We start from the raw sequence: 12,424 nt of genomic DNA on the forward strand, positions 1-12,424 counted from the left end.
ATTTAAAAATATTAATAAATAGTATTAATTTAAATATTATTTAAAAAATACTAATTTATATTAATATAATTAATAAGATAGAATAATAATTGATATCTATCCAAACTTTAAAAAATTTATATTTATTCGAACCACATAAAAACCACATAAAATAGTGACAAATTAAAGAAACAGCAAATTTTTCGCAAAGCATAGTTAAAATTAATAATATTAGAATTATTAATTAATAATATAAAATATAAATTAATAATAAATTAATTATGAATTCTTAGTATTTCTTTATTAACACTACTATTATACATGTATAATTATATATTTATTTATTTATTTATAGAAAAGCGAAAGAAGCTTGAATGAAGAAAGTCATCGCACCGTTTCGAGAATTCACCTCTCTCGATTAGCCCGCGGCGTTCTTTGAATTTCCTGGAAGCAAGTACTCATCTCGACCGGTGTACGGGTGTCAGGCACGAAGGAGATACTTTCGCGATATTCTGCGTGAAAATCGCGAACGCAATCCATCCAGAGCGCCGTCCAGAGATGCCTAGGACATCTTTATGCATCACGTGACATCTGCAGGAGCGGAAGCTGTAAACGAAACGCGGAACACAAGACGAAGGAAGAAAGGTAATGCGCTTTCGATGGTCCTGTATTATACATTATTCCTCTCGCCGACATTTTAACGCGAGAGCGGCGCGATTTTACATAAAACGCGCGATTTTACGAGACGCATAAGAGAGAAAGTCTCGGATCGCTCTGCAGTGCTTGCAGTCATTTAAAGATCATTCCGGGACTCGTCGTAAACCGCAGCCTCCTGCGTCCGCAATTTATCTCCTTTTATCGTTGCAGGAATCGGGTCACTGATAACTTCTTACTCCGCCCTGCGATGTTTCATGAGCGCGAAATAAATTTTCAAAGATTCGAGAAATCTTGAAAAAAATTTTCAAGACTTGGACCTCATGGTTGCATGTCAAACAAATTCGATTTTAGGAAACATTTATTCGAGTTAATAATCAAATGCCGCGAACGTAATAATTCTTTTATTCAAAAGAAGCTTTCCGACTTTTTACTTTATTATTAAGTTTCCATAATTATTCTATATCTTTATTACCTAATTTTCTTTCAAGTATTCAATTTATATTTGTTCGAATAAAATTACTTCAATTTTTTTAGGGATTTTAAGAGGGATTTTAGAGATTTTGAAGGGATACCTCAACAATATTCAGGATTACCCCAATTATCTTGAAACATTATTTCTTCGATTGGATCATTTATCTCAATTTTTAGATTAACTTTTATGTTTTTTTGTAGTTTGAAAAAATCTCTTTCTTTCAATGAAATAATTTTAAATATATATTAAATATATTTTAATTTCAAAATTAAATAAAAAAATTATATTACATTTAATTATTTGACTAAATATATGATTATTATGATAAAAATATTGAGTTTAAATTGAACGAATTCTGTAATAATGATGATTAACTGAAGGATAAGATTTGGATCATTCTAAAGAATTAAAAAAAAAAAAAAAAAATATATATATATATATATATATATATATATATATATTAAATATATATTTTAAAGATTTGGATCATTCTAAAAAATTTAATATATATTTTTAAAAAAAGAATCTTATCCTTCAGTTAATTACTACTATTATAAAATTCGTTCAATTTAAACTCAATATTTTTATCATAATAATCATATTTATCCAAATAATTAAATTTAATAAAAGTTTTTTATTTAATTTTGAAAATTCATATGACAGATAAAGTGGATTTAAATTTCATATATGAAGTCTTCCTTCCATTAAAAATTCACACTTGATCCTTAATGTTACAAAATTTAAATTCTCTCCTACTTACGATAAAATAATCTTCTTATCTGATTTTAGTATAAATTACTACTATAAATTCTCTTAAAAAGTGAGATGAATGGATGCGCGGCATTCTTTAGCAACTAGACGAAACGGATGCAATTTCAGCGGCGGCAGCCGCCGGACATTGTTTCTCCCTCATATCGCTCTACAAATCATATCTCAAGCTTGCACACGATCGCCACTTTCAAATAGTCTCTGCCCAACTATGCGAACAGCGTTGAATTAACGACGCGATTTCTAAAACGAGCGAGCGCGAGGAATATCGCGCGCGTTGCTAGCGATATCGTCCGATGCTTATTCTCGCCGCGGGCGAGAAATTAATTGCGGGATATATGTCCGAGCTACTTTAATATTTTTCTCGCAATGTCGGATTAATCGAAAGACGATTCGATATCTTCCCTCACTTGAGCTTCTCACGTTCACTCGAAAGAGAGAAAAGGGAGGGGGAAGGGGATAGAAAAAATTCTTGATAAAAAATTTCAAAATTCCTCGCGATGTTATCTCTTGTAAGGAAATATCTGAAACTTTTCATCGAACGATAATTTTGCGATGATTTTGAATCTCGTCTCTTCGCGAAATTTGCGGCGTCATTTCTTTCTCTCTTTACGAGAACGAAGTAATATGATATCAATTTCTACACTTTATTTTATGCGAACCAATAGCGTTCCGGGAGACAAACGATACAATCTTCTCGCGATACGCACAAACGGAACGCTGGCAGATTGTATCGATCGATATGAAATTACACTCGTCTATATAAAACGTGAGATAAATTACGCGCCACCGATCACAAGAAAAAAATGATAAACCTTATCGGCCGGCGATGCGCGCGAGACAGGCTGAAATTAAACGCTATTTTTCTCACCGACGCGGGGAAAGTTACGATTACGCGACATCGCGGAATCGATTCTGTGTTATTTAAATGAGTTTATCACGTTTCGCGATACCGTCACATATAACTCACCAATAAGCCGTGACATGTAATGCCATAAAGGGAAGATAAAAATATTATTTAATTAGAAGGAAAATAAGGATATCAAATCGAAATTAAAACTTATTTATTAAGATGCACGAATCATTATCTTTTCTCAATTAGATATAAAAAAAGAATCATTTAAAATATTATCAAATAATATTTAATAATTAAATTATAATATAATATATACCATATGTAATAATTATATGTAATATAATATAATTATAATATAATATATATAATAATTATATAAAAATTATATATATAAGTATATATTGTGTATTATATAAATAATTATATTACTTTATATAATTCATATAATAAAAAATATAATAAAATTATATAATGAAAAATTTTATTTTATATATATAATTATATTATATAATTATATAATAAAATAATATATAATTATAAAATAATATATAAAAAATATTTCTAAGATATATTATTAAAACTTTAAATTCTCTTCCCATTTATTTCTACAAAATTGCAGTACACGAATGCAATTACGCCGACGACGCAGCACGCAATACGCCAACGCCAAGCGTTGAAGTTTCTAAGCGAGCGAGCCAAACGCATATTGAAGTCTCCGCGAAACGCGTAGGGAGCGTCGCTTACATCACTGCATCGACGTCCTGAAGCATCGAAGTTTCCGCTAGAGACGCTTCTGGAGATTTTAACGCGCGGCGCGCGGACTTCGTGTCGGCATGTTGCATGTCGTAATCGATGGTAAATCGCCGTTTAAATTCCGGTTAAATAAATTGGCGAAATTAAATCGCGCTGCAACGGTCTGAACAGTCTGAATATCTTTATCGAACGCACGACCGTTTACCCTTTACGCGTCCTTTATGCAGCGAAACTATACTGATACTAGATTTAAATGGAAAATATATCAATTTATTTATTTATTACATGTTTATTATTCATTATTTATCATTAATTATTCATAATATTTGTATTTTCTCGCGATTTAATGATACTGGATATTTTGACATTTCTTTTAATATTTTGCATTCGTTCTAAAGGTGATTATTCGATTAAATCAATCTACGTTAAATTAGCCTCCCTTAGCATTAAAAATAATAAAATTTCTATACATAATTTGATTGCACATTGCTTGCATATAACTGAGAATAAAAATTAAATAGTTTATAATTAACTTAATTAATAAATTTTTGGTTACATACTTTTAATAATAAAGTTATTAACAAAAATTTTTTTGAAAGAAGGCTATTGAATTATATTTCATTTTTTTAAATTAATTTTTTATTAATTTATTCGTTATATTTATTATAGATTTTTGCTTTAATGATAAAGTTATTAACAAAAAAATTTTGAGAGAATCGATTTCAAATACTTTTCTTTTTGTAACTATTTTTTTAGAAGGGTGCAAATAAAAATTCAAAAACGGCAAACATGCGCAAACAATGTGCAATAAAAAATGATGTATTAAAATTTAATTTTCTCGAATGTTGGGAAACTTATATGAGAATATAATTTTATACGTAAGTCTTATAAATCGTGTATTAATATAAATTATCGAAATCAAAACTTGTTGTTCTACTAAACGCGCGACAATAGTCACTACTCGTTACTATGCATAACTATAAATACGACGCGATTTACATAACCGGGACTAGCTGGGCCTGGTTATAAATATGTATCGAGAGACTTGTCACGAAGATTTGCTTGCGCGAAAATTAAATCGCTCCGCGGTATATAATAACGGATATAATTAATGGTTCTATTATCGGAATCCGTATTTCATGCAGCGTTTCTCTCCGTAGCGATATAAACGTGACTAATATATTTGTGGCCGTAAAATTTTCCGCTGGCTCGTCTGCTACTCTATTATTTACGCATCGAAATTTTCTTTCGCAATAACAAGCACGAGATCGCGTAAACATCTTATAAAAGTGCACCTGAGATACGCGTAAAAAATTTCTGGGATTTAATTCGGAAAAAGGATATTCGAAAGAATCATAGATTCCGATTGAAAAATCTATCCAGAATAGAAGTTTTTAATATTTTAGAAACGCGATTCCAAGCGAAAAATCCGAGCAAATCCCATTTGCTTTCTCTAATGCTTTTTTTTAAATTTCCCAATTTTCAATCCAAATATTTAAAATGCTTTTTAGATGGAAAATTTAACCCAAGCAACGTTGCTTGATATTTGATTTTTAAAGTTCTGGATTAATCACAGATAGAATCAAGAAATTAATTAAATATTCTTAATTCAATTTATTTTAAATAAAATTTTAAATAAAATTTTATTTTAAATAAAATTTTATTTTATAAGAAGAATTAATTAAAATAAATTTAATTTTTCTTCATTTTCAAGGTTTTTTTATTTCTATTTCAATCTCTAAAATTGAAACAGAAATAAAAATGCAGAAAAATTAAAATTTATTTTATTTTTATTTGAATCCATTAAATGGGATTAAAACAGAAATAAATTCAATGAGTAAAAATTATTTAATAATTAAAATAGAAATTTAATTAAAACGTAATATTAGATCACTTATTTGGGGCGAAAATAATTATTAATAATTGGAATCTATACTGTAAATCTGGCAAAATCTTGGGAAATTTCCAGGCAGGTCGCGGAGGTGCATCTTTTCTTCGTGTATCGAGACAGAACCTGCGCGGGGGGCGATTAAAAAGAAACGCTCGAGCTGTTCACGTAGCGTTTCACGGTCGCACGATTTCGATAAATCGCGCTACGCGCTCGCGGATTGCTGCTCGTACGAAGCTACATCAATTCAAGCGACTCGTAGAAAATCGCGCGCGGATCCTCTCTCGGCCCGACACTTAGATGAAAGTAAAACAGCCGCCGGGGCTCTCGCGTAGATTCTCGCCTGGCGCGTTGACCCATTAACGGCCGACATCTATTTTTCCTTTTTTTAGAAAAAAAAGATTTTTATTATAAGTAAAATTAGTTATGCCAACAGAGTGCATATGTGTATGTATGAATAATATTTCACGTTTAGCCTGCGAAACTGGAACGCGGCTTTCTATATGCACAAGATAAAAATTGAATCATCTCATTGAATCTATTTTCAAAACGCATTCAATCCGTATATCAATCTGAGATCTTTTAAGAATCAGACAAAATCGTCCAAAATTTTTTTCTTCAAATTATTCAAATATTTCATAAATAATTTTTTTGTTGAAGAATAATGTCATCTCGGCCAATAACGTGTTGTTCCCATTAAATGAAAATAAAAACAAGGATTTAACAGCAGAATGAGAAACGACGTCAGTCTTGACTGGTTCGTTGTCGATGTCGTTGAACTTGACCGAAGGTTTCACTTTCCTCGAGCGAACTATTGGGGAAGAGAGGAGCACGTGAATAATTCATGCGCGCCCTGTTCCACAGGATGAGCTACTTAATGATTCCTTTTTCCTCAATGACCGGAGTCTTGTACCACCGCTTATTATATCAGGGAACCTTGAACCTAACCATCAATGACCTCAGTTAGACTTTAAAAGAAACCCTCGAGTAAACGACCTTTTTCAAGTAAAAATCGCGCCTTGGAAAATCGATTAATCTCAAATTTATTTAATTATCTTATATTTCAATCTCGCAATTTTTTTTCAACAAAAAATTACATTTATAAAAAAAGGATTTAAATTTAAAAATATAAACTCGTGGGTCGGAGGATTTTCCAAAATTTCGAGACGCAATTGCATATCGTTTACAATTTTAATTTAAATGAGAAAACATTTCTTGTTAAATTTATAATTTTATAATTTTATTATATACATAAACTAAAAACTAAATGGGTGTGAAAATAAAATATTATTTATCAAATAAAATAAAAATTTATTATATATCTATTAATCTCTAAAATATAAATCTATTATATATAAAAATAAAATTTATTATAAGTTACAAGTATACAATCATAAAATTTATCATTTTAAGTAAATATAAAAATATTTAAATAAATAAATAATGTATAATTTTAAAATAATAATTAAAAATTTAATTACAAATAAATTTAATAATATAATTTAACATTTTGAAATAATTAAATATATAATTTTAAAATTCATAATTTTAAATTATAATAACATATTTAAAATGTATAATTTTATAATTGATTTTAATGCAAACCCATATGCAAATAATTATTGTGCCGAAATTATCAATGTTAATTATACGAAATCGAAAATCGGAGAAATTGCGGAATTGCGTTTGGGCGCGTTGTTACGGAATTCCGCGGGACGGAGGAGAAGAATGCGTAATCGGCCGATGGCAGCGCGTTCCATTTTCATCTAATTGGCCGCTCGCTTTGGATTTTGCGCGCTCTTAATTGCGGCCAGGAAAGTACCAGCGTGGCCGGCATAAAATGTCCTCCCCGCCCTCGTGTATTCCACAGGAGCGGAATCCTCGGGACTGAATAAACGCCGCCGCTAGGAACGCCTCTCGCTTTAACTCCTTCTTTTGACATAACTGCACGGTTTTTGTATAGAAGAGAATCGAGAGTCGCGGTTCACGGAAGATTGAAAATGTTCTCGGCGAAGAAGTAATCTCCTAACCCATTAAACGCGATAATTATAATGTAAAAAATTTCAGACGCAAGCCAAATAATAGTTTTTATATTATTTCTTTTCGAAAGTAATTTATATAGATTATATAGATTATAAATTATAAATTTTTTTTATTATATTTTTGTAATAATAAATTTTATTTATATAAAATAAAAAATTAAATAAAATTTATTGTTACAAATAGATTTTATATTATTTTATTTTATAAATTTTGTACAAATTTTCTTTTATATAGTATATAAAATGAAATTATGTTTCCGAATATTGGAATCAAATTAGATCAGATTGACAATTTTATATAAAACATACATATTTATGTAAAAAATGTCAATATGAAAAAGGGAAAAAACATAATAAATCACGTGTTACGCGTGTAAATGCGTTCGCAAGTATGTTGCACGACAGGTCGCGGACTAAAAGACGATAAATGTCGCATTAAGGAAGGGGGAGACGCGGGGAACGGAAGAGGTGCTTCGAATCGAAGTTTTTGCGAGGCAGAGAAACTACTCTCTGCGGTCTGAACCGAGAGACGAGGCATTGGGACGATTACATTAGCTCGGCGCGATGCTTATCGGCGTTGTACGCACGATTAAATTGATTTATGTATAAAGTTGGAGGCGGCGGCAATGGCGTTTATTCGCCAGACTCGTAACCAGAGTGCAAGAAAACCTCCCCCTCTCGTATAATAATATTTTTTTAATTCTTCACAATTGTCTTTCTTAAGATAATTTTTATTTAAAAAAACTTTTAAATAATTATATATAGTTTATATATATATTCCTTTCCTCGAAAAATGTTGCAAAAATAATTTTATATCTCTTCTGCAAATATATTATACAGGATGTCCCAGACTTAACGAATCAGCCGTTAATGGTAAATTCCTGAGATCATTTGGAAACGAAAACCTTCATACTAAAATGTTGAGGAAGATGTAATTTGGGCTCTATAAAATATCAAAGTTTACCAATCGCGTTACGTTCTCTTATGCTCAGGGATAGCGCATCAAGGGACCCGCGAACGGCGCAATAATATCGATATCGAGAGAGATGAATATAAAATAAAAAAAAGGAATCTAAGTCTGGGACACTCTGTATATGTCTGAAATTTAAATTTACACCTCCTCTCTCGAATATCCTTTTTATGGAATCGGGGCGCGTTTCCCTCGCGCTACGAGCGTGTAATTCACCCACGCGGAGAGTGGGTGTGAGCCGCCATCGGAATTCGATATTATCTGCTGACAGATACGAGATCGGCCGGCGCGCGTGACGCGCTTTTTTTCCCGCCATCGCGAGCGCGTTTCTCTCTTTTCCATCGCGATCGCGATCGCACGATCCCCTCGGTTAGCCTTTAGCTTAAGAGGGAATGGATAGATACGATAGAATTCGTGCAATTTGCATTACGATCGTTATCTGGCGACGTTCGAACTAAACCAACGGCGCGACCGCCCTTTATACCGATAACTCTGTCTCCTCGAACCGGCGTGGATTACGAGCGCGGTAATAACGATAATGACGTCGGCGACAAACGAAAGGGGGGATTCAAGAGAAGGGCCGCGTCTCTCTCGATCGACCTGATTAAAACTGACTTTCATGGCCAATTAACCGGCAAGCTAAGACTCGTCTGAAAATAAGATAAGGGGATCCACCTGTCAAAATTTTGTCGCGAGTCTTTCGGTCGCGATACCTATAACATACATATATTTGTCGTAAATGGGGGAAAATGTAAACAAAAAAAAACGTCGCGGATGAACGCTCGATCGTCAATTATCTCGAGAAATGTCCGTCTTTCTGTAGCCGGAGTCGAGGTAAAAAGTTGCGGATTGCGTCGCGGTTTCGCGCGAGGAATGCAGAAAATATCCCGCGCGTTAACATAGTTACTTAAATAACTACGTTAAGAGCGTTAGTAAGTGTTCGTACGACGGGGAGGTTTCTTGAGTGATGGAGTGCTAGCTGCACATGTGTATTTTCTTCGGTGATCATTGTCATTTTAAACTTGCAATTTTTTTTAGAAAAGTTATTTTTTTCTCTTTCGTTCAGACAGAAAGCAATAAAATAAACGATTATAAATTATATTATATGCTGTGTGTGGATAAATCACTTTGAATTTCTGTAACAAATGTTATTTTGTAATGAGAGAAAAAGAAAAAGGAAGAGAGACTTTAAATAATATATTTAATAGTTATATGAATTAATTACACATAAGTATAAATAATAAAATCCGTCTTTTATTATTCAAGTTTGCGAAGAGGATCTGAATTACCTTCGCACAGAAAAAACAAAACTGCAAAATTTTCTTAAATTTATGTATAAATCTAAAAATAATAATGAAGGAAATGAATCTAAAAATAATAAAAGATATTATTAAAAGTAATGTAAGAAAGATAACATATTAAAATTAAAAAGAGTCAATTAAAATATTAAATATTTTATACATCGTAGCATAATTAAATGATAAATGATAAAGTGATAAAGAAGTATAATCTTGAGATATGCAAATGTATGTGTATGTATCTGCGTGTGTTTATATGTATGTATGTAATAAAAAAGATAATTAATATTCTTATTTAGTTTAAGGAATAAATTATGTTTAAAGAAAAATTAATGAAAAATATTATTTTTAATTATTTTTTTTGTAATATTATTAATAATTAAAATGTAAATTCAATTAATATTTAAAATATATAAATAAAGACAAAATTATGTGCATATCTCATGTATTATATCAAATTCATATAAATAAATAATGAATAAAGATAAAATTGTAGTTCTAAAAATATAAACCAATATTTATATTATAGGAATTATATTTCTAAAAAATTATATATATATATAGTTGCAATATTATATTTTGAAATTGATTTTTTTATTATTCATTCCTATTTAATTTTTTCTCTTCCTTTTTCCTTTCTTCTTTTTCTATGTAATTCGGATTTTGCATCTGGATATGTACGAAGCAGAAAAATAATTTTTTTTCTAGACTGGATGGATTAATGTCTTCGAAAAAGACAATATGTGTGTGTGTGTGTGTGTGTGTGTGTGTGTGTGTTGAACAAAAAATCGTTAGTGAGACAAAGTGAGTTAAATCGCGAGTGTAGACAAGTGTTTTGGAGATGACGAAACCGAGCACAAAGCCCAATCATGCGCGTCAAGCTTTTGTCGCGGCTGCTGCGAGCGATAATAATCGATCCGCAGACGTTTATCTCTCTTTTCTTACTCCTGATCACGTTACGAGCGCAAAAAAAACACGCCACGATCTCTAACGAATTTCAAGATTCAATTATAAATCTGATCTTGCCCTCGCGAAAAGCCCTTAAAAGTGACTAAATAAAATTTGCAAAATTTTGAAAAAAATTTGAAAAAATTTGAAGTTTGAACTTTGCAATTTCGGGGGGGATTCCAAAGAAAGAAATTTAATTCTATATAATTAATTAACATTTTATCTCTCTCGGAAGTTGTTGGAAATCAACATTCTGGATCCGGTGTTTCTCCGGAGTTGCTCCGAAACGCTCGGTGTTCATCGACCGATTTGCGGTTTGGGAAAAACGAACGGGTGACCGTGCGGAATTTGACACGCGTGACTTCGCGGCTCGGGATTGAATGATCTCGTTCGTGAAGTCATATATAATTACGGCGCGCGCGGACAAAGGATGTGGAACGTCGCGCGAAAAAGCGCGCGTGACCGACTCGCCGTCGTCCTTTTCGTCGTCGAAAGAAAGAAAGTGACCGTACGCGAGCGCAGTTTGCGCTGTCGCGCGCATGAAGGGGGGAAAAAAAGAAGGCGGTCGAGAGACGACGGGTTTTCGATCGAAGACGACGAAAAACGATCTAGCAGGACCAGCTCTCTGTGCGATTATATATGTACCTTTTTTTTCTGGAGGGGAAGGGACACTCTCCTTAATAATATTCAAGTGTTTCTTATCGAGCTGTTTGTCGCGACCTGAATATTCTCCTTCCTTTACTTTCCTTATTAATAAAAATATCGACATTTTCTGCTTCTTATGCGGATAAAGATTTAACTCTAATATAATTATAAAATCTAATTTAATAAATTTTATACAACAGAGAGAAATTAAATAGAAATGAATAATGAAAATTAGATATTTAATTGTAAATTTCAAAATATAATCCTTTAATAATTAAAAGAATAATTCCTATCAAATACAAATATTTTTGTTAATACCTCTACAAATATAATTTTTTAATTATATTTATTTTTTCTTAATATAAATATAAATAATTATAAAGTTATCACAAAGAGAAATATAAAAAAAATTAGTTGTAAAGAAGAGAGAGATTATAAAAAAGATAGATAATATATTTTTATAGCATGTGTTAAGACAAAAATTTCGTAGTTATATCTTCCTGTGCGAGGATAATTCAGATTTGATTCACAGATTTAGATAATAAAAGACGGATTTAATCTCGTATAATCAATTCACAATTACTTCGCATAATTTTTTCTCGATTTTTGTAGTCTTATTGTTAGACTTTCTTTCATCAACACGATTATCCCGACGTCTCATTTAAATCGCGATATTCGCGATCGCTAATTTATACATATATATATGTTCACATTCGCGTCTTCTCTTTTTTTACAGCGAGCTGAAAAATGTGCATCCCCACGCGACTCTCCACAAGTAATGCACACAATAATCGCGCCAGTGAAGTCTCTAAAGCCGACATTGTGAGAGGCCCGGATAGAACGACGCCATTTTTCATATCGCGCCCGCGGGCGACGCGCTCGCATAAAGGAAGAAAGAAACAAAAAAGGAGAATCGCGCCGATGCGATAATAATTGCCGATTTTATGCAGCTAATGAAAGACGCCCACCTAGACAGATCTCAGTGGAGTCTCGGTGACAGCGAGAAGAAATAATTCTCCGAACTGTCACCATTGTCATCGAGATACGTATGGACGTTTGACACAGAAATCCTAGCGAGGAATGTCAACCTTCCACTCTTTACCGCGGATCTCTTCTCGTCTAATCTTCGCATTGTGTTTGCGAGAGAA

General features: G+C 32.1%; 1 long non-coding RNA gene across 2 annotated transcripts in view; it reads left to right on the plus strand.

Moving 5' to 3' along the window:
- LOC105252003 overlaps window positions 1–12,424 on the plus strand; it is a 31,844-nt gene extending 19,420 nt beyond the window's left edge. For both annotated transcript variants that reach the window (XR_889257.3, XR_003122514.1), the window contains exons 2-3: window positions 335–624; window positions 12,013–12,424. This is a non-coding gene — a long non-coding RNA (uncharacterized LOC105252003). The remainder of the gene's footprint in view (window positions 1–334; window positions 625–12,012) is intronic.

The sequence above is a fragment of the Camponotus floridanus genome, unplaced genomic scaffold, assembly GCF_003227725.1.
Source record: "Camponotus floridanus strain SB8 unplaced genomic scaffold, Cflo_v7.5 scaffold155, whole genome shotgun sequence".
Lineage (NCBI taxonomy): Eukaryota > Metazoa > Arthropoda > Insecta > Hymenoptera > Formicidae > Camponotus > Camponotus floridanus.